Source organism: Antechinus flavipes, chromosome 3 (genome assembly GCF_016432865.1).
Source record: "Antechinus flavipes isolate AdamAnt ecotype Samford, QLD, Australia chromosome 3, AdamAnt_v2, whole genome shotgun sequence".
Lineage (NCBI taxonomy): Eukaryota > Metazoa > Chordata > Mammalia > Dasyuromorphia > Dasyuridae > Antechinus > Antechinus flavipes.
Genome location: NC_067400.1, coordinates 410,796,157 through 410,815,474, shown reverse-complemented (window position 1 = coordinate 410,815,474; position 19,318 = coordinate 410,796,157). Strand labels below are relative to the sequence as shown.

Below are 19,318 nucleotides of genomic sequence, written 5' to 3'. Positions count from 1 at the left end.
TCTTTCCTTTTATATATTCTACTTCTTCTAAATAAGTTATAACCATACAGAGTCATGTGCCCAATGATGGATTTTATCCTGTCAAATCTTATATATAAAAGTATAATCTTATATTTTATATATATTTATTTTGATTCCCCCATTATAAGTTCCAACAAGAACTGCTTTCTTTGTAACTGCAATACCTGCCATGATATATTGACCCTACTTCTGATGCTTCCTAACTTTATGACAATGGCCAACCCACTTCACTTCTCTAAGTTGTAATTCTTCATTTTTAAAAAGAAATAATAGAATTATAGGATTAGAGGCTCAAATTAGATAACAAGATCTAGAACTAGATAATATATGCAAAGCACTTTGCAAGTATTAGAATTCTAAATAAAAACCACTTGTCATTATCTTTAGGAGTAGTAATATTGAGAATGCAGTTAAAGGCCATACTCAGATTCTCTATAAAGCAAATGCAAGGGGGAAAAAGTTTATAATTAGACTTCAGTATGGTAAACAACAGGTAGAAAATCAAAGAAACAGTAATTAAAACAAGAAACACAGGTAAACATTCAAGACAGAAGAGGCTATAGACAGTGAATAATTTTCACATATTCTACTTATTGGTCTTCTTATTAGTAGGGTATATCTTAATCATCAACTACTGAAAGTATAAAATGGTGTGGTAAGCTTAACTTTAATTGTAGCCAATTTAAAAGATGACCCAAAAGGTAGCTATGTGGCACAGTGGACAGAATACTGGTCTTGGAGTCAGGAGGACCTGAGTTCAAATTTGGTCTCAGAAACTTAACTCTGGGTAAGTCATTTATTCCAATTGTCTTGTTACCTCCCTTCCCAAAAAGCTCGACCAAGCTAAGACGCAGTAGGCACATAAACAAAATTTATAAAAACAATAATAAAACTTTCTGTATCAGTTTTCTGAAGACACTATAAAGAACAAGAAACTTAAATCTATTAATAGCAGGAAGTATGGAAATCAAAAGAACTGTTCCAGTGACTTGAAGAATTGATTGTCTGACAGGCATGCCTATTGTATTAAATGCAGGTTATCCTCCCCATTTGAAAAGTTGGTGAAAGGACTTAAGGAATCTGTCTGTGCACAGAACTTATTACAGAAAGTGTGTGTGTGGGGAAGGGGTAGAATTCATCAAAAATGTAAAAAAAAAAAATTTACCCAGAAGGGAACTAAGAAGTAATAATAATCCTAACAAGAAGAAGAAGGAAGAAAAATTATCTAGATAGCATTTTAAATTTGCAAAATGCTTTACCTATTATCTCACTGGATCTTCACAATGAATAAGTGTATCAACATACATACATATCCCAGCTAAGGACTGGGGATAAAAACAAAGGCAAATACATTATATCTCTTCTCAAGGTGCTCACATTCAAATGGGGTGGGGAGAAAATACAAAGTCTTAACATGTCCTAAGAAATATGGATTACATAAAGTACTTTGTTCATAACAACTGTGTCATGTTTAGGAAAACAAATGCATAATTTTGTGTCATTAAGTTAGGTATTTAAATAATTTGTTCTTAATTGCATAAAACTACCTATTTTGCCATCAGTTCCTAAAAGTTTGCACAACTATTTGAAATAGTTTCCTAAAGAAACTAGTATAAATGAGAGAAATGTTATTTACTGAAAGAGGAGATTTTTTTTTTTTTTTGGTCTCCATTATTACCTAGCCTTCATGACTGCAACCTCAGCCAAACTGAGACGTTGAAGAATTTAGCTTAAAAAGGCCAAAGTCTCCCATTTCATCCAGGGCCATCTTCAGTTGTCTTGATCTATATCTACCCATTGGACCCAGATGGCTCTGGAAGGAAAAGTAAGGCAGGTGATCCTACACCACCCTTCCTCCCTCAAATCCAATTCACTTGCACGTCATGGCATCAACTCCCCGATGTCATGATTCTCTTCAAGAATGAAGGACAAATAACAACAGCAGCAACAACAGCTTTATTATCTAAATGACTGAAACTAAAATAAATTTTCAGTAATATTTCAGAAGTATAACAAATTATCAACTCAAGGAGAATTAATCAGTAATGTTAAAAAGTTCTTTTATATGAAAATAACTCAGTAAATGGGCAGTCTTCCTTATGAACCTAAAACAAATGTTAAATTAGAGCAGTTAATTTCTTCTTCCTTCCTCAGGGGAAGGACCTAAACAGTCACAGAAGCTAATTGGATTTTTGTCCTACCTTTTCTATTTTCTATTTTCTGACCTAAAATTTTCTCTCCATTTTTTCCTCTCTCCCTTGTCTCTCTCTTGTTGCTCCAACCACCTCTATTAATAGAAACTAGAAGTACTACCAAGTCTCTGATGCTGGAAATACTTCTAGTTTTAGGTATCAGATATGTTTCACTTCTGTCATATAATACTGAAGAGCGTCAGTCCACTATCTACACACTGGTAGTTAATTTTATACCGAGGACAAGTTGATTTTCTACAAATCAACAGCTATGGTGTTTTGGGCAAAGGAAAAAAAAATATCAATATAATCAGACTACAACTGTATTCTTAAATTATTTCCTATAGTCTAAAATATATCCTGTTTGTATAGCACACTTCAAGAGTTATGAATTTTTTTCTTCAGTTAGTATAGAGAATTAAAATAAATGTTTGAAAAAATTATATTTAATAAATATTAAGGTAATGTAAACACAAAATATATTTTCTTTTCAGAAAATCAAGTCATCCTTTTTTTACAGTGCATTTCATTATACAATAAAAACAGTAAATCATTTATAGAATGTGCTGGCACATGACATATAAATATGAACCATCTCCTCAAACAAACTTTAAAGGACCAAAGGTCAGAGGAATGTAACTAAACTTTCTAAAGCAGTACTCTAAATGTAACTGAAATAAGTCACTTCTGCTCATTTTTTTTTCATACTATCCTACAACTCAAATTACCACTAATTTAAAAATAAATTTCAATCATTAGCCCTAATAAAAAGATTCAATAATCATGTCAAACTAAATCAGAAAATATATATCTTTTAACCACTCAAATAAAAAATATCCTAGGAATATTCCACATTCCATTATTATTTGTTGTAATGACCACGTATTAAAATCAGCCAGAGTCAGGAATTCAGGTTAAGGGAAAAATCTTCAATCTTTATTGAAGTGAAGAGATGAATAAGGATTGCGATAGCAATATGGGCAGCTGCGACAGGAAGCCAGCTAGCAGAGAGAGACCTGAGCTGAAAGGCCGTCGCAATGGCAATGCAAGCAGTCTCTCCTTCCCCTTCCTTTTCCACTCCCCTGCCTCCACCCACCAAAATCATCATTTCCTATACAACACATCAGGACTTGCACAAAGAGTGGGCGGGGGCCATTCTTTCTCCAAGCATATATATTAATAGAGTATGGTCCAATTACTATTTAGCCTCATGTGCTTGGGACCTCAGTGCATCAACTTGAGCCTCAGCCCATTACAATTTGTCTTTACACATAACAGAAGCTTTAAAAAATTGCTTGATGATGATGGTTGAATGGATTAAAATTCATCTATATGATCCATTTGAGAAGATAGGTGAAATCTTCTGAAGCCATTTCTGAAACTAGCTTCAGTCTTTCATCAGTAAAACAGGAGTAAAAATGCTTGCACCATATACCCTCATGTGATTGTTGTGAGAGTAAATTGAAATTATTATATGTAAAGGCCTATATATAATATATATATATATATATAAAGGTACACTATATTCTAACCTCAAAGTTTACTTTCAAAATAAAGATTTCATTTCCCATAAAATACTGAAGATTTTAGCTAGAAATAAAGGAATAAGATTTTATTTTGAACTTGAGTAATTTGGTCTATTTTATAGAGTCAGTCAATCAACAAGCATTTAATAAATGTTTATTATGTGCTAATTACTATACTAAGCACTGGGATTTAAAAAAATAAAAATTAAAAAAAAAACAAGTCACTGTCCCTGTCCTTAAGGTACTCACAGGCTAATGGTGGAGACAACATGCAAAGTACTATGTATAGATAAGATATAGAAAGTACAAATGGGGAGTATTCTCAAAGTACTTGAAGAGGGGAAGAAGATACCAGAAACACCTCTTACTGAAGGTGGAATTTGAGCTGTGTCCTATAAGGAAGAAGAAGTAAGGATGAAAAGCATTCTAGGTCTGAGAGTTAGCCAGTAAAAAGGCAGGGGTTAGGAGATGCATGCTGGTTATTGCACAAAACAAGACCCTCTACCTCTTGGCTCCAGGCTTCTCTCGTCTCCCCCCTCAATTTGCAATATGCTCACTTTTCTGCTCAGACTACTAACTTTCCTGGCTGACTTTAATTCTCACTTAAAATCTCACCTTTCCCAACCTTCTTAATTCCAGTACCTTCCCTCTACAGCATTTCTATTTTATCCTTTATATAGCTTGGTTGGTATATGTCTGTATGTTGTCTTCCCCATTAGATTAGTTCCTGGAGAGCAGGAATTATTTTGCATTTTTTTGTATTCCCAGTGATTAGAATTGTGCCTCGCACTAATAGGTATTTAATTAGTATTTATTGACAAATGAAGTACAGCAAAAAGGCCAGTGGCACTGGATCACAGAGGACATGGAAGCAAGTAAAGTATAATAAGACTAGAGGAATAGAAGAAGCCAGGAAGTAAAGGGCTTTAAAAGCCATGGAGGATCTTTAAAAAATATTTTTTTCTAAAGACAATAAGGACACACAAGGGTTAAGTATAATGAATATATAATAATAGTAAGATCTACTTATTGAATATATAATAAAAAAATGATTTTTGGGGGGTGGCCACTGCTATAGTGCTACTGTTTCTTGGAACTATAGGTGAGAGTTGGGTAAAAAGTAAACACGACAAGTGAATGAGCAGCCCTGAAGAGGGCTCAGCAAGTCCTGACATCTCCCCTGTACACTGCCTATATTTCAAGTCAGAAGTAGGATCAAGAGGGTAGAGAATTCAGAAAGGCAAATTTAGACTTGATGTAAGGAAAAAACTTTCTAAGAATCCAAAGCATCCAAAGAAGCTGCTTCAGAAAATTAGTGACTTTAGCTTCACTAGAGGTTTCTAAGCAAAGATGGATGATCTCATATTCAGCATGTTGCAGATGGAAGTCTTGTTCAGGTACTAGTTGGAATAGATGTCCTCAAGTTCCTTTTAACACTCAAAATCTGTAATTCTGAAGATGAAGATCTAAGTTCATGTTTCTGAATTCTAAAGAAAAAAGGTGAACCAAACAAGATACTTACCATGAATAATGTACATCTTTATGAAAAATCCACAAACCTGAGGAGACAGAGGTGGTAACCTTGTGGTAATAGATAGGAGGAGGACAAATAAAGGCAGCAATGATCAAATCAAATTGGAAACACAATACTTTTAAGGCTCTTCAATAAGCTAGAATATCTGCTTCCTTTTCTGATGTTAGGACTTTTTTTTTTCTTTTTTGCCCTTGTATGCCAATATTACTGCATCATTTATTTGTATTTCTGAACCCTGAGTTTTCCCCCTGCATCTGGCATTCCTGTTAGTTAGCTAGTACTACCTGTTCTTAATAAAGTATTATTGCTAACTGCTCCTGCCCATACAGTGTCCTGCCAACATTACAATTCATGATTTGGAGAATTCTCAATTATGGCTCCTGGCCTGGCTCTGGCCCTGGCCCAATCCCTTGCCTCAGCCCTAGAATGGTCAGGAGAACAATAAAGTATCCTTTTGAATAAAGAAGATGTGCCTACTCTTCTGGACTGATTCTGACCAAAAAGATATTGAAGGTTAAAAAAAAAGTACAATCTTGGAATAAAGTGACCTTGGGTATCTTACATTTACTAATAGCCAAAAAAAAAAAAAAAAAAAAAAAAAAGGGCATAGTTAATTTCACAACTACTCTACAATTTTAGAAGAGAAAATTTTTAAAAGTTCAAAGGACTTTAATCATATTGCCCAAGCCTTTAAGAAACTGAGTAAAGAGGAAAATTCTAACAGCAAAATCACATTTTTTTTTGAGAGAAAGAAGAAAGAGGAATCTGAAGACAGAACTTCCAGAGAGTTCTTAGATGACCTCAGATTTTAAAAAGATAAAGAAGGAAGCAAGAGCACATAACTGAAGGCAAATAAAAAAGTGTATTCTAATTCTACATTAATAATGACAGAAGAATGAAACATGAAATGACTCAGGTTTACAAAAAGAAATCTATAAAAAAAAAGAATTTTTGAGGTTAGAGGCAAGAAAACTAACAAGGAAGCAAACAGAGATTAAGATAAACTAGAGACTCTATCAAGGGACATTTTAATATTACGATAAATGTACATATTTTTACCACCAGAAAGTTCAACTCACTACAGCACAAAGGTATTTACTGTGATAAGTTGAATCAAATGTGTTAAAGCTTCAATTCCTTGATTTGGCTCTACATCTAAGATCCCTTGTAATTCTGAGAATCTATAATTCTATGAACACAATGTATTTAAAAATGAAAAACACATCACACTGTACATACCATTTGATCCAGCAGTGTTTCTACTGGAAACTATTCCAAAGAAATCTTAAAGGAGGGAAAGGGACACACATGTGCAAAAATGTTTGTGGCAGCCCTCTTTGAAGTGGCAAGAAACTGGAGACTGAGTGGATGTCCATCAATTGAAGAATGGCTGAATAAAATATGGATATGAATGCTATGGAATACTACTGTTTTGTAAGAAACAACCAGCAGGATGATTTCAGAGAAGTCTGGAGAGACCTACATGAATTGATGCTAAGTGAAATGAGCAGAACCAGGAGATCATTATACACAGTAACAAGAAGACTATACGATTATCAATTCTGATGGACATGGCTCTCTTCAATATTGAGATGATTCAAACCAGTTCCATTTGTTCAGTGATGAAGAGAGCCATCTACACTCAGAGACGGAACCATGGGAACAGAGGGAGGAACACACCATAGCATTCTCACTCTTTGTTATTTGCTTGCATTTTGTTTTTTTTCTCAGTTTTCTTTTTCTTCCTTCCTGATCTTATTTTTCTTGTGCAGCAGATAACTATATAAATATGTATACATACATTGCATTTAACATGTATTGGACCACCTGCCAGCTAGGTGAGAGCATGGGGGAAAAGAGGGGAAAATTTGGAACAAAAGATTTTGCAAGGGTCAATGTTGAAAGAATTACCTATGCATATGCTTTGTAAATAAAAAGCCTTAATAAAATAAAATAAAACATTTAAGAATTATTCAAAAAAATGAAAAACATACTCTTAATACTCATCTTGAATAACAACACTGTATCATTCATTTGCAAGTCACTGATCACCATATACCACTAACCTGCACATTTGTGCAAAATAGATAAGTTAGGTAAAGAAATCTAAGTTCACCTAAGAACAAGTTAAAATGGTACTATAATTTGTAATGTTTTGGATTATTACAAGAATTGTTAGATTATTCTTTGAATGTTTTTTAAAAGCCTTTCTTCCCCAAATCATCAGATATCAAAATGTGTCAAATGAATACCATAAAAAAAATCACATTGTGTATTATTAAATAAGTAATAAGCCCCAAAAGGGCCCTCCATTTTGCCTGGCAAAAGATTACCTAAGAATCAAAATCAGAAAACAAGATTTTCCACTGTAGCACAAAGGGGCCACTCACCATTTCCTTACTGCTGTAAGCAATTCAGTTTTAGGCCAATTTCTCATTGCATGCCTATACACACACATATTAACACACATACTACTCAAAATTTTGAAAAAGATCTGTGAATTCATGACTTTTATGTTCCAACCAGTGATGTAGCTTACAATCCATCCATTCCTACCAAATTTTTTGAGTTTTATTATGTACTCTAAGTTCGTTCACTACAGTCTCTATTCAATATTCCCTACATCTTAAGGACACCAGCAAAGGATTCAAGCTTTCTACCTGTTTTTCTTCACTCTTTCTACCTCCTCCTCCTCCTCCTCCTTCTTCTTCTTTTTTTTTTTTTTTTTTTTTTTTTTTTTTTTTTTGCTTAAACCATCTCCTAGTGACATTCTTTACTCAAATGAATTCAACAAGAATTTACTGAATGTCTACTATGTAGTAGGGATACAAAACAAAAAATGAACTGTCAGCTCCAAGGGAACTTAACTCTACTTAGGGAAACACAGACAAGCAAATATTATATTCACACATTATACAGACACACTCATGTGTATACAATAAATACAAAGTAATTGGGGGGGGGGGGTTTGTGCAGGGATAAAATACAAATAAATAAAGGGTTGAAGACAGACCTCATAGAGGAGAAAGCAACTGAGTAGAAGCCTGAATGAAGCTAGAAACTACAGGTGGAGTTGAAGAGGAAGGAGAGCATTCTAACCATAAGCGTCACCCCACTAAAAAGCTCTCTGTCTTACGTTGTAGCTGGGTCACTTTCACTGTGCTTTCCAATCTATTGTCCTGTCTGAGACACTGAATTTCAGTTATCTTGCAGTGTTACATGAGTCACAGCTATATAACACTCATAAAGACAGATCTTTGTTTCTGGAAGAAGTTGGGGGTCCATGCTTCTCCTGTACTATCTTAGCCAGCCCTATCTACTGATAGACAAACTCTCTAAAAATTGTCCACTGAATTGTATGTCATAATCTAAGCAAGTGGTGAGAAACTCAAATAACATTTATCACAGAACATGAAACTGTATAGACTCTTAAGAAATGTTTATTGATTTGATTATTGAGTGATAAATTGAAATACATCCCTACAAACCAATATCCTAACTTAGAAAACCACAAGTTAACATTATATTGTTGCATTTTTATTTATTTTGTTAAATATTTCCAAAATCCATTTTAATCTGATTCATACGCCGAAGTATTGCTAGAGTGAGTTTGATCTAGTAATATATAGTATTCTTCCCCGCGATTTTTACTGTATAGATGGTTGGATCAAATTCTTATACTTGGGTTTGTGAAGTGCTGCAAATCTTTTAAAGTAGAAAAAACCTTGTTGTGAAAACTAGAAATTAGTCTTTAATTTTTTAAATTATAATTATAGCACTAACTTTTTGGCTACAAAATTACTTTGCAAAGTAATATATTTTGCAAAGAAATATATTTTATTTGGCATCAATATATGGTTCTTTCATTCCAAAATTAATATTAAAAAAAATTTTCTATTTGCTCCCTAAAACAAACAGGATAATATTTCATCATTTATACTACCAACAATGCAGGAAGTTTTTCAGATACACAATATTTTTTGATAAAGAAAACATAAAACTCAAAGTTCTAGTGCTTAAAACTATAAATTTTACAACCATAAAGAAAATCTTTCCAAACGTAAAAGGAATATGGTGATTTAGAATCATGCAATCAGTTAGATTTAACTAAGATCAATTTGGTCCAACGTCTTCATCTTATCAATAAAGAACACTGAGTCTCAAGTTAAGTAATCTGCTCAATATCAAAGGGAAGTTGTAAATATCAGGTAAGGAATCAAGTCCTGTAATTATGCCACATTCAATAACAGAATCCCAGAAGCAAAAAATTTCAATTATCCATTCCTTTGCTTTGCTGTTGAGTTAAAACTAGAACCAAACCATCAAAGACAAGTGATCTAAAGGGATCTTATAAAAGAAATGACACACTTTTCCTCTGTCAGCTAATTCGGTTTTTAAGGACTATCAGTTATTTCCACTAATGGTATTTCTATTTTTATTATCTATATCACATTATCTAGCTCTCCTCTTATCACTGTTTTCTTTTTTGTCTTTGTACTAATTTCTTTTCTTTCATTGCTAGTTAAATATTAATGCCAAAGTGTCCAAATCAGGTCTTAAACCCCAAATCTTCAAAGTCCAAGATTGAAAATAAATCACTCCTTTGTTACTATACTCATCCTTTCTGGAAGTCAATCAAAAATAACAATAGCAACTCAAATTTTTACAGAATTTTAAGATTTATAAATTAGTAATCTTGTGATGTAGGTAATATAAATATAATGATCGGTTTACATATGAGGAAACTTAGGCACTGAATAAATTAAGAGGTTGTTGAGGCTCAAATGAGAAAAAGTACATAAATTACCATATAAAAGTCAGTTATCATTACTCCCATCACCATCGTTTCTCCCTGCAAAAAGACAAAATTTCTGTCCTAATGAAATTGGCAACACTAACCTTTAATTTCCCCATCAGACAGATAACCTGAGTTCACTAGGTCTTGCTGATTCAGAACAGTCTGATTTATCTCTCCCTTTTCTTTTTACCTTGTAACCATTTAGACCAAACTCTCATAACTTTGTAACAACAGCAAGCACTAACACTTTATAGTCTACATGCTTCTAATGGACGATGAAATGATTTTCCGGGTCATGAGAAAAGTTTATCATCAGGGACTAAGCACAATTATAAAATAAGTAGTTTGTCTTAAACACACTTCTATGTATTCCAATCATTCTTCCACTTCTAGGAACATCCTGCTCTTCCAAATCATTTAGGAGAAACAAGTTATCCAAAATCCCCTACTGTAATTCACAAATGCCTTTCTTAGTCAAAGTACTCCAAACACATCCACCTTCATCATAAAACACTTTACTTCTTTAATAAATTATTTCAAATAGGAAAAAATTTATCATAAAATTAAGCCTACATATATTAATAGATTTAAACTTTCCTACACTGTACAATATTTGGATTTTTAAAAAAACTGGTTAACCAACACTTCTCCTTAACTAGAATAAGGTAGGAGAGATACTTTTTGAACAGATTGCTTCTTTTGTGAGATGAAAATAACATAACCCAATTTATTCTCTACTTTGGCTTTCACCACCATACAATTTATAGCTAGATTTATTGCCCAAAGTGGTATAATCTATTCAATTCAATTGCCTGAAAGCATCTCTGTTTAGTCCCTTATCTTGAAGTATGGTTTAGTCTGTAAATTGCAATAAATGCTTTCGGAAGTAGTAGGTATTACAATGAACCTTAAATAAAATAAAAAAACTGAGGCTTTCCCAAGAATTATTTTAGTTCTGTCACCCTCATACAGTTCCACTAAAGGGCCAACCTATACTGCTCCTTAGTACACCAATTACTTTTCTGCACAGCACTTATTTGTCCCCAAGAAGAAGAGAAACCAAAGCTGCAGCTAAAATTGTGCAATGTAGAACGAGCACTCAGCTGATATTCTAGAAAGATGAGTCCATACAACTTCTCTGGCTCTCCATTACCTCATTTGCAGAATGAGGCAGTTAAGAGGAGACAAATCCTAAAACACTACAACTCTAGTTTTACACATTTGTTTTTGAACTATGCTAATATCCTGATCTATTTTTCCTCTTTCTCTTTAACTGTTCCTTGAAAGGAGTCCCGAGTGCTAATTTATCATCACCTCATTTTACAGATAAAGAAACTGAGTTTCTGAGAATTTAAGTAACTTGCCTAAAGTCACACAGCTTACCTAAGCATCATATCTAAATCAAGGTCTTCTGACTCTATAACTATCTCCACTATACTATGATAACCATTCATTAAATATGTAAATTTAATTTTAAGTTTTCATTAATTACAACAGCAAACTTTTTGCATGTTCTAAATCTCCAGTTTGTTGTTCATTTAGCATGGTTGTCTGCCAATAACTTTTAAGAAATTACATTAACCACCTTGCAGATTGTAGCAAGCCTTTACTGACACAGGCCGAGTCATTTGGATAAATGTGATATGACAAAGAAATCTCGTTGGATTCATAAGCAGAGAAATAAGACTGAAGCAAAACTTGAACATAATTATTTAAACAGCTAGTTGTGAGTAAAAAACTAAAACCAAAACATACTTGTAGAGAGTTTGCTACAGTCATTCATAAGGTCCATCATTTTATTGTTGACTCTCCAAACTGAAGATAACTTCAGTATAGTATATAATATATATGTGTGTGTGTATATATATATATATACACATCACACACTATAGTAGCTAGGTGGTGAAGCACTGACTCAGGTCAAATTCAGCTTCAGACAGTTACTAAATGGCATGACCCTAGTAAAGTCACTTAATATATTTGCCTGAGTTTCCTCATGCTCAGTTTTTTCATCTATAAAAGAGGGAGTAAGCCACGACTAAACAAAACTTTGCTAGGAACTACACAGGAATATCAAAGCATGGTTGTATAAATACTTGGGATAGAAATCTAAAAGGCTGGAAAAGAATTATAAATAACACCAAAGTGCTAAGCTTTGGATATTGGAAAATTGACTGATAACAGTAATGGTGAATTTCTAGTTAAATAAATCTATCTGGCCATCTTTACTTCACATTATACTCGTGGAATTCATTTTTAAAAATCCAAGTATAGGGCTTTACAGGTATTTTCATTAAATTTCCTTAGATTTGGATCTAATGTTTTCACTGGTCATGATCTTGGTATCTTTCTGTCAACTAATGTTAGCTATTCTTCCCAGATTGGTGCTATCTACCAATTACAGAAATATGTCACCTTTGTCTTTATGTAAACAAAACAAGGCTAAGAGAAGATCTCTAAAGGAATGCATTAGAAAATTCCTTCTAAATTAATATTGAACAGTTCATTAATAATTATTCTGTGGATCTGCCCATTCAACCAGTTTTGAAACAACCTAATCTTACTATTTTACAGTGTATCTTGTCCATACAAAATAGAAATGGTTGCCTTCAATTTAACAAATAGCTATTAAGTGCCTGATGACACTAATAAGACAAGATAATGTGCTAGTCCCTGAATATACAATGAAAAATTATTTCATTTTTCTGTACTTACCAAGTTTATAAGCTACTGTTCCAAGAACTGCTTTAGCAAAAAAAAAAAAAAAAAAAAAAAAAAAAAAAACAAAAAAAAAAAAAAAACTAATGACCAATCTTCTGATGATGAACATTAAAAAAAAAATTATTATAGCTTTTTATTTACAAGATATATGCATGGGTAATTTTTCAGCATTGACAATGGCAAAACCTTTTGTTCCAAATTTTCCCCTTTCCTCCTACCCCTTCCCCCAGATGGCAGGTTGACCAATACATGTTAAATATGTTAAAGTATAAGTTAAATACAATATATGTATACATGCCCATACAGTTATTTTGCTGTACAAAAAGAATCAGACTTTGAAATAGTGTACAATTAACCTGTGAAGGAAATCAAAAATGCAGGCGGACAAAAATAGAGGGATTGGGAATTCTATGTAGTGGTTCATAGTCATCTCCCAGAGTTCTTTGACTGGGTGTAGCTGGTTCAATTCATTACTGCTCTATTGGAACTGATTTGGTTCATCTCATTCTTGAAGAGGGCCACATCTATCAGAATTGATCATCATATAGTATTGTTGTTGAAGTATATAATGATCTCCTGGTCCTGCTCATTTCACTCAGCATCAATGATGATGAGCATTTTTTAACCTAGTGAATTCAACTGATAGACAGATGAGAGTCACTGGAAGCCTTTCAAACTCAACAGGACCTGACAAAGTTTATGCTCTATGTTTAACATTTCAAAATTCATCTCCATTGTAGCACATAGCATCTACCGACTTAGTCTCTACTGTATTTGCAAGCTCTATAATAGTTTAAAAAAAGCAAAACAAACATGCTTTTATTGTTGTTGCTTCTATATACATTATGTGGGTAGGTATGCTTTCTCAGGCTCAACCACATCTTTTTTCTATTAAATTACTCCACAGAGAAACGCTAAATAAATGTTAAGACTAAATTCAAATATTAAATTCAAGGATGATACATCTCTCATAATAATTTATTTATCACAAGAATACTAATTTCTAGTTCACAGATTGAAGTATCAGTAGAAACTCATACAAGAGTACTCAACAGAGGATCTACACAATCCTAAGCAGTCCACAGATGAATCTGGGGTAGGGGATGCCCATAAACTTGGATGAGGAAATTTTATACCTTTATTTTCCCTAATCTCTGACTTAACATTTCCTTCAATTATTTAAAACATGATTCTGAGAAAGATGTATACAAGCTTCACCAGACTGCTAGAGGACATCATGCCAAAAAAAAGTTAAGAACCTCTGTTTTATACTTTCTAGATTATGTCCCAATAGCAATTTCATTTTTAGAGTTTCACTACTATCTTATGCATAAGGCATCCAAAGGCATGGAATCAATATCAATTGGACCTTTCATAACAGCCAAAAAGAAGCTTTACAAAACAATTGCTGTTATAACTCCTATCACAGGAAGAATATATGTAAATTCTTGGAGAATATAATCAATAATTCTTTACTAACCCACTGCAAAGTCAGGTTCACTTTTTTATGATCCTGCAAGTCCAGAATAAAACAATAAATTGTAATTTAAAATTTCCCCCCAGGTTTTTGCAGAATTTTGCAGATTCTGCAAATGGCTCACTGCAGAACTGTACCATCCAGCTGTCTACTACCAATGATAGACAAAACTTTTGCCAAACCAAACTTTTATTTTATTTCATGATTATGATCTTCCTCCTCTTTTTTAAAGGTGGGTCATGAGGATATGTAACCAAGACAGAGGGATAAATTTGTTTAGGCAAAAATCAAAAGAAATTGGAATAGAGACTTCTCCTTCATCACTCCCTCTGAGTTTCCAAATTATTCCAGGTACTTTCTCTCCTACCCTGAGAAACTCCCAAAGTTATATTTCCCCTATAAAAGATCTACTCATGATAAAAATCTTTGCTAAGTTCTTTTCAGTACTAAATCAGCTATGAGGTATTCCCTCTCCCTCCTCATAATGTAGTCCCTTAATATAGTGTCTTTCTCCTAACTATAATATATAACATGATATAATAACCAATTCTGCTTAGTCTGCTCTACTTCTCTCAGGATTTTGTTTGCCAGTTAAAATATACTCACATCTCATAACATATTCCTTTAATGGATTCTTCTAAATTCCTTTCCTTGGCAACCCTATTGCTCTCCCAAATCGATTTCATATTTACCACTCCTGATATCTATTTTATCTCTTCATTTTGTCTGTAATTCCTCCAAAATAAATATCCCTTTTGGCAAAGACGGGGAAAAAGAAATTGGAATAAAATATTTTGAACCCCAAATTATTGTACTTGGAGAATAGCAATAGAACACAAAAACAATGTCTTACCAAATTAACAAAAAACAAGGGTACCAATTATTAAGTAAACAAATATCACAGTGCAGAAACTATTTACATTGTTTAAATGTCCAGCAATCATTTAACCCCATCCAAATTGAATTAAACTTGATCTGTAAAACTCAAACTGACTTTTTATACTTACTAAGACCCTAGATTTTCTTTCTTGACCCTTCTTCCTATGTGTTACATTCTAGACTAACAGTATATAATCATTTGTCTTTAATCAATAAGTTCCTCTCAAGGAGCAGATGCCCACGACAATCTAATAAAAAAAAAAAAGATATGTGTGTTTAGTTTCTTTTTCCCTTCTAAAATTTCACATATTTCGGGAACATCTTAATTTCCTTTACTCTCTCAACAAATGGGACCATCTTTTATTTTTGTAATTGTTTGAAGTGATCAAAAGATTCTAAATAATGGCTTTGAAAATGAGGATCTTTATAAATGAGGCTGGGCCCCTGACTTTTTAAAAAAAATCTATGTAAGTGTCTCAAAAAGCATTCATTCTCAGTAGATTACAAGCTCCTTGAGGGCAGTAGCTATTCTTAATTTTTAAAACTGCATCCCCAATGTAGAAGTTATGTTACATGAGTTTCTTGCATATAAGAAGCATTTACTTACTTATTGGATTTGGATAGGATGGGATTGGATTCTCAAATCTGTACTTCATCTACTTTTAAGAGTTGAAGTTAGATGTTAGGTGATATTCATTATATACTAAATGGAAAAAAAATAGTTTGTGCATGATGTTAAATGAACTGTTATTTTGTTTGCAATACGGTAGCAAAAGAAAAAAAAACCCTAAGGGTTCCTAACATAGCAGCATTTTTAAACAAATACATGTATTTTAATAGGAAAAAATCAGGGGCATTTTATTTTTCCCTAGAATGTGAAAATAGGATATTTCACATCAGTGAACTGAAGAAAGGGAGGCTTTAAATTTTGGGAAAAAGAAACCTAGGCTCTAACCTCTCCCCTTCGTCAAAATTCTATATGCCTATTTGTTCATATGTAAAACCTGCCTTAAACTTCTCTCTAGATTATCATGAAGACTCCTGCACATAGGGGATACTTAAGTAGTTGTAGAGAATAGTAACTATTATATGATCACAGGCCCTTAAGATTAGAGATTTAAAACTAGAAAAGTACTTTGAAGGCCAACCTACTCAATTTGAAGCCAAGGAAACTTAAAAAGGAAGGGCTAAGCATCTTGTCAGAGTTCACACAACTATTACTGTTAGAGGCAAGATTTAAACTTGGGCCTTCTTGACTTCTACTATAAAAATGAAAACTGTAGTTAATAAAAATAAAAACATTCAGTCTTAAGCTAATGTTGAAGTAAAAGTGAAGTGTTTCAAGTTGGATTTATTTGACTTAAATGTTTTTAAATTCTCTTTGTTAATTTTAAGTTTTTTTAAAGTTAGTAGAAAAGTGACAGAGAAGGTACTCACCTCAAGGAATCCCTTAATGATTGTGAAAGATGAATTGGGAATAGTGAGTGATATTTTAGGGGTTCATCTGAACAGCATACATTTAATTATTAGACACCTATGCAGTAAGAAGTTATTTAAAATGGCACAAACTTAAGTACAATGGACATTGGTTTTGAAGCAGTCTTTCTTGTCCTAAATAGTTGTATTTAATAGCAATGCAATGCTAGGCAAGCTTACTGAGTGGAGACAAAAACACTAGAATCAAAACACTCGTATTTCAATATAGACTCTGCAAGTTTATTACACCTGCCCTAATCTTAAGGAAGTCACCTCATCTCTCTGGACCTCAGTTTCTTTTTAATTTATAAAATGGGGTCAAACTAAATGATTTCTAATGGTCCCTCCAATAATAAATCATACAAACTTTAATGTTCTTCAATAAGCTTCCTCTAAGCTCTTCTATTTTTCTTTTACTTATCCTAAAATGTTTCCCATTACTTTGAAATCCTGGCTGTTAAGTTCAAAATATGTCACAACAATTAATCTTCTGGCCTGTGCTTTTACAGGTACTTGTTTTAAGGTTAATTTTAGTCTAAAAGTTGGCTGAATAAACATGTACATGGCATAAACATATGCTACAAAATTATTTCCTGGTATTCTGGGCACAAAAAGAAAATACTGTGATGTTGAGTAACTGTGTAACCATGTGCTTGGCACTTCCTTTGGGATTTTTTGTATTTAGTTACAGGGCAAAAACAGTTACCAGCTTTTATCCACTTAAAAGTATTCAGGTTTCCTGGTTCCAGAACAATGAAGTATTTTACTGAGGGGTAGGAGGTGGGGGTGGGAAGGAGGTAACAATTATATGTAGCTTTCATTTTGTATTGTTCTCTACAAAAATGGCTAGTAATAGCAACTAGGTATAAGTTTTCCTTAATATGCAGTTTTCCTTTAAAAGAAAAAAAAAAAAAAGCTTGTTCGTCTAAAATAAAAAAAATCCTAAATGTAAATGAAATCCCGCTATGTCAATTTTCAGGTGAGTCCTCAGTAGCTACCATTTAACAATATGTTAATGAGAAAGAAAAGCTAAGAAAGTAAGTGACCTGTCAAATTCAAACCAGAGTAGCTAAAAAAGCACAGCAACCTCATGGAGATTGGGTAGGGAGAAAACAAAAAGAACACCAAACCACCAATACCATAGCGACTTAAACGGGGCTAGTCTTAAACAGAGCCAATATGGATCTCCACGATAGAAAGCTGAAGGAAAAATAAAAAATCTCCTAAAATATATAGAAGACATATACATATCCTAAAAAACTTTAGGTATATTCAATTTCATCCTATATCTTTATATGAATAGACTGATAAAAATATAGATGTAGGCTGACATATAAATAACCTAAAATACTTTGGGTATTTGCAATTTCTCTCTATAAATGGGTAAGACAAACATAGAGATATGTGCATATCTGTTTGTCTATAGTCATGTATGATTATAGACAGATTTAGATAGATATGTATTTATAGTACATATATACACACTCAAAAATAGTTTGGAAATATACTGCATATATATACCCAAAGTATTTCGAGATATCTACATCTATCCATCTAGCTAGCTATCTCTCACTTAAGCTCTCAATGAGTCTTTTTTAAAAAAACACACACACCCAAACCCTGCTTCTCATACTGGATACCACCATCTTCTTCCCTTTTGTAGCTCTTCCAAAGCCTAAAGAACCTTCCCATCATGCAGGCCCGGGCAGCAAGTGAGGGGAGAGGGTGCCCGGTAAAAACACCCCCTCAGCTCCCCAGCCCCGGGGTCGGTCCAGAATACCGCAACACAAAGGAAAGGGAAAACCCGAGGGCTGCGGTGGGAGGGAAATCGCCCTGGTTCCCGACCCGAAAAAAGGAGGAGGGGGCGCCAACGTCCAGACCTGTTACTCCCCTTCCCCACCCCCACTCCCGTTTTGGATTGGAAATTTTAAACTGTCTTTTTTTTCCCAAAAAAAAACCTCCTTTCCGGTTGTCTCTTTTTGAAAACGGGGCGCGTTAGAACGCACAGGGCTCCGGGGCCGAGGAGGAGACTGCCCGGCGCTTTGTCTGCGGCTGGGGCCGGGGCTTGCAGGCTGCTCTCTCCCAGCCCGCGGGGGCGACCCCCGGCCCCGGCCCCAGCGGCGTTTCCTCCTCCCCTCCGGAGTGGGCCTTGGGGCCTGCACGCGTCGTGGCCGTGGCCGGGGCCGAGCGGGGGGACTCACACTCACCTGGGCGGCTCCGGTGGCGGGAGGCTGCGGAGCGCTGGACTGAAGTACGCGGGGAAGGTAGGGAGGGAGGCGGGCGGGCGGGCCCAGGCGGGCGGCGGCGACGGCTCCAGTCACTCCCGGCAATCGCTGTCCCAGCCCCTCCGTGCGTCAGGCAGGGGGCGGCGGCGGCGGCCCAGTGACCCACTTCACACCCCGCCCGCGCGCCCTCCCCTCCCCCTACCGCGACAGGCGGGCACGCGCAGCCCCCCACCCCCACCCCCTGCACGCCACTACCTTTCCCCACTCCTGCACTAGGACCCCGACCAGACCCTGAACCCTGCGGGGCGCTAAGCACTCGGCCCCTCCTCCTTCCTCCTGTGTGGCCCGGGAGATCACGGGGAGGGGCCACGAGGATTGAGGTGCCTCAAGGATTTGGGACTTTCTTGATGCCAGGTCTATCTCTCCTCCAAAACCTTACCACTATCACGAATTCTAGTGATTTCATCCC

General features: G+C 34.8%; 1 protein-coding gene across 1 annotated transcript in view; it reads right to left on the bottom strand.

The window, feature by feature from the left end:
* The window catches only part of SESTD1 (SEC14 and spectrin domain containing 1), a 105,932-nt gene extending 86,901 nt beyond the window's left edge, over positions 1-19,031 (bottom strand). The window contains exon 1 of the mRNA XM_051986118.1: positions 18,832-19,031. The gene's annotated coding sequence lies outside the window, so the exon portion shown is untranslated. The remainder of the gene's footprint in view (positions 1-18,831) is intronic.
* Between the last annotated feature and the right edge of the window lie 287 nt (positions 19,032-19,318).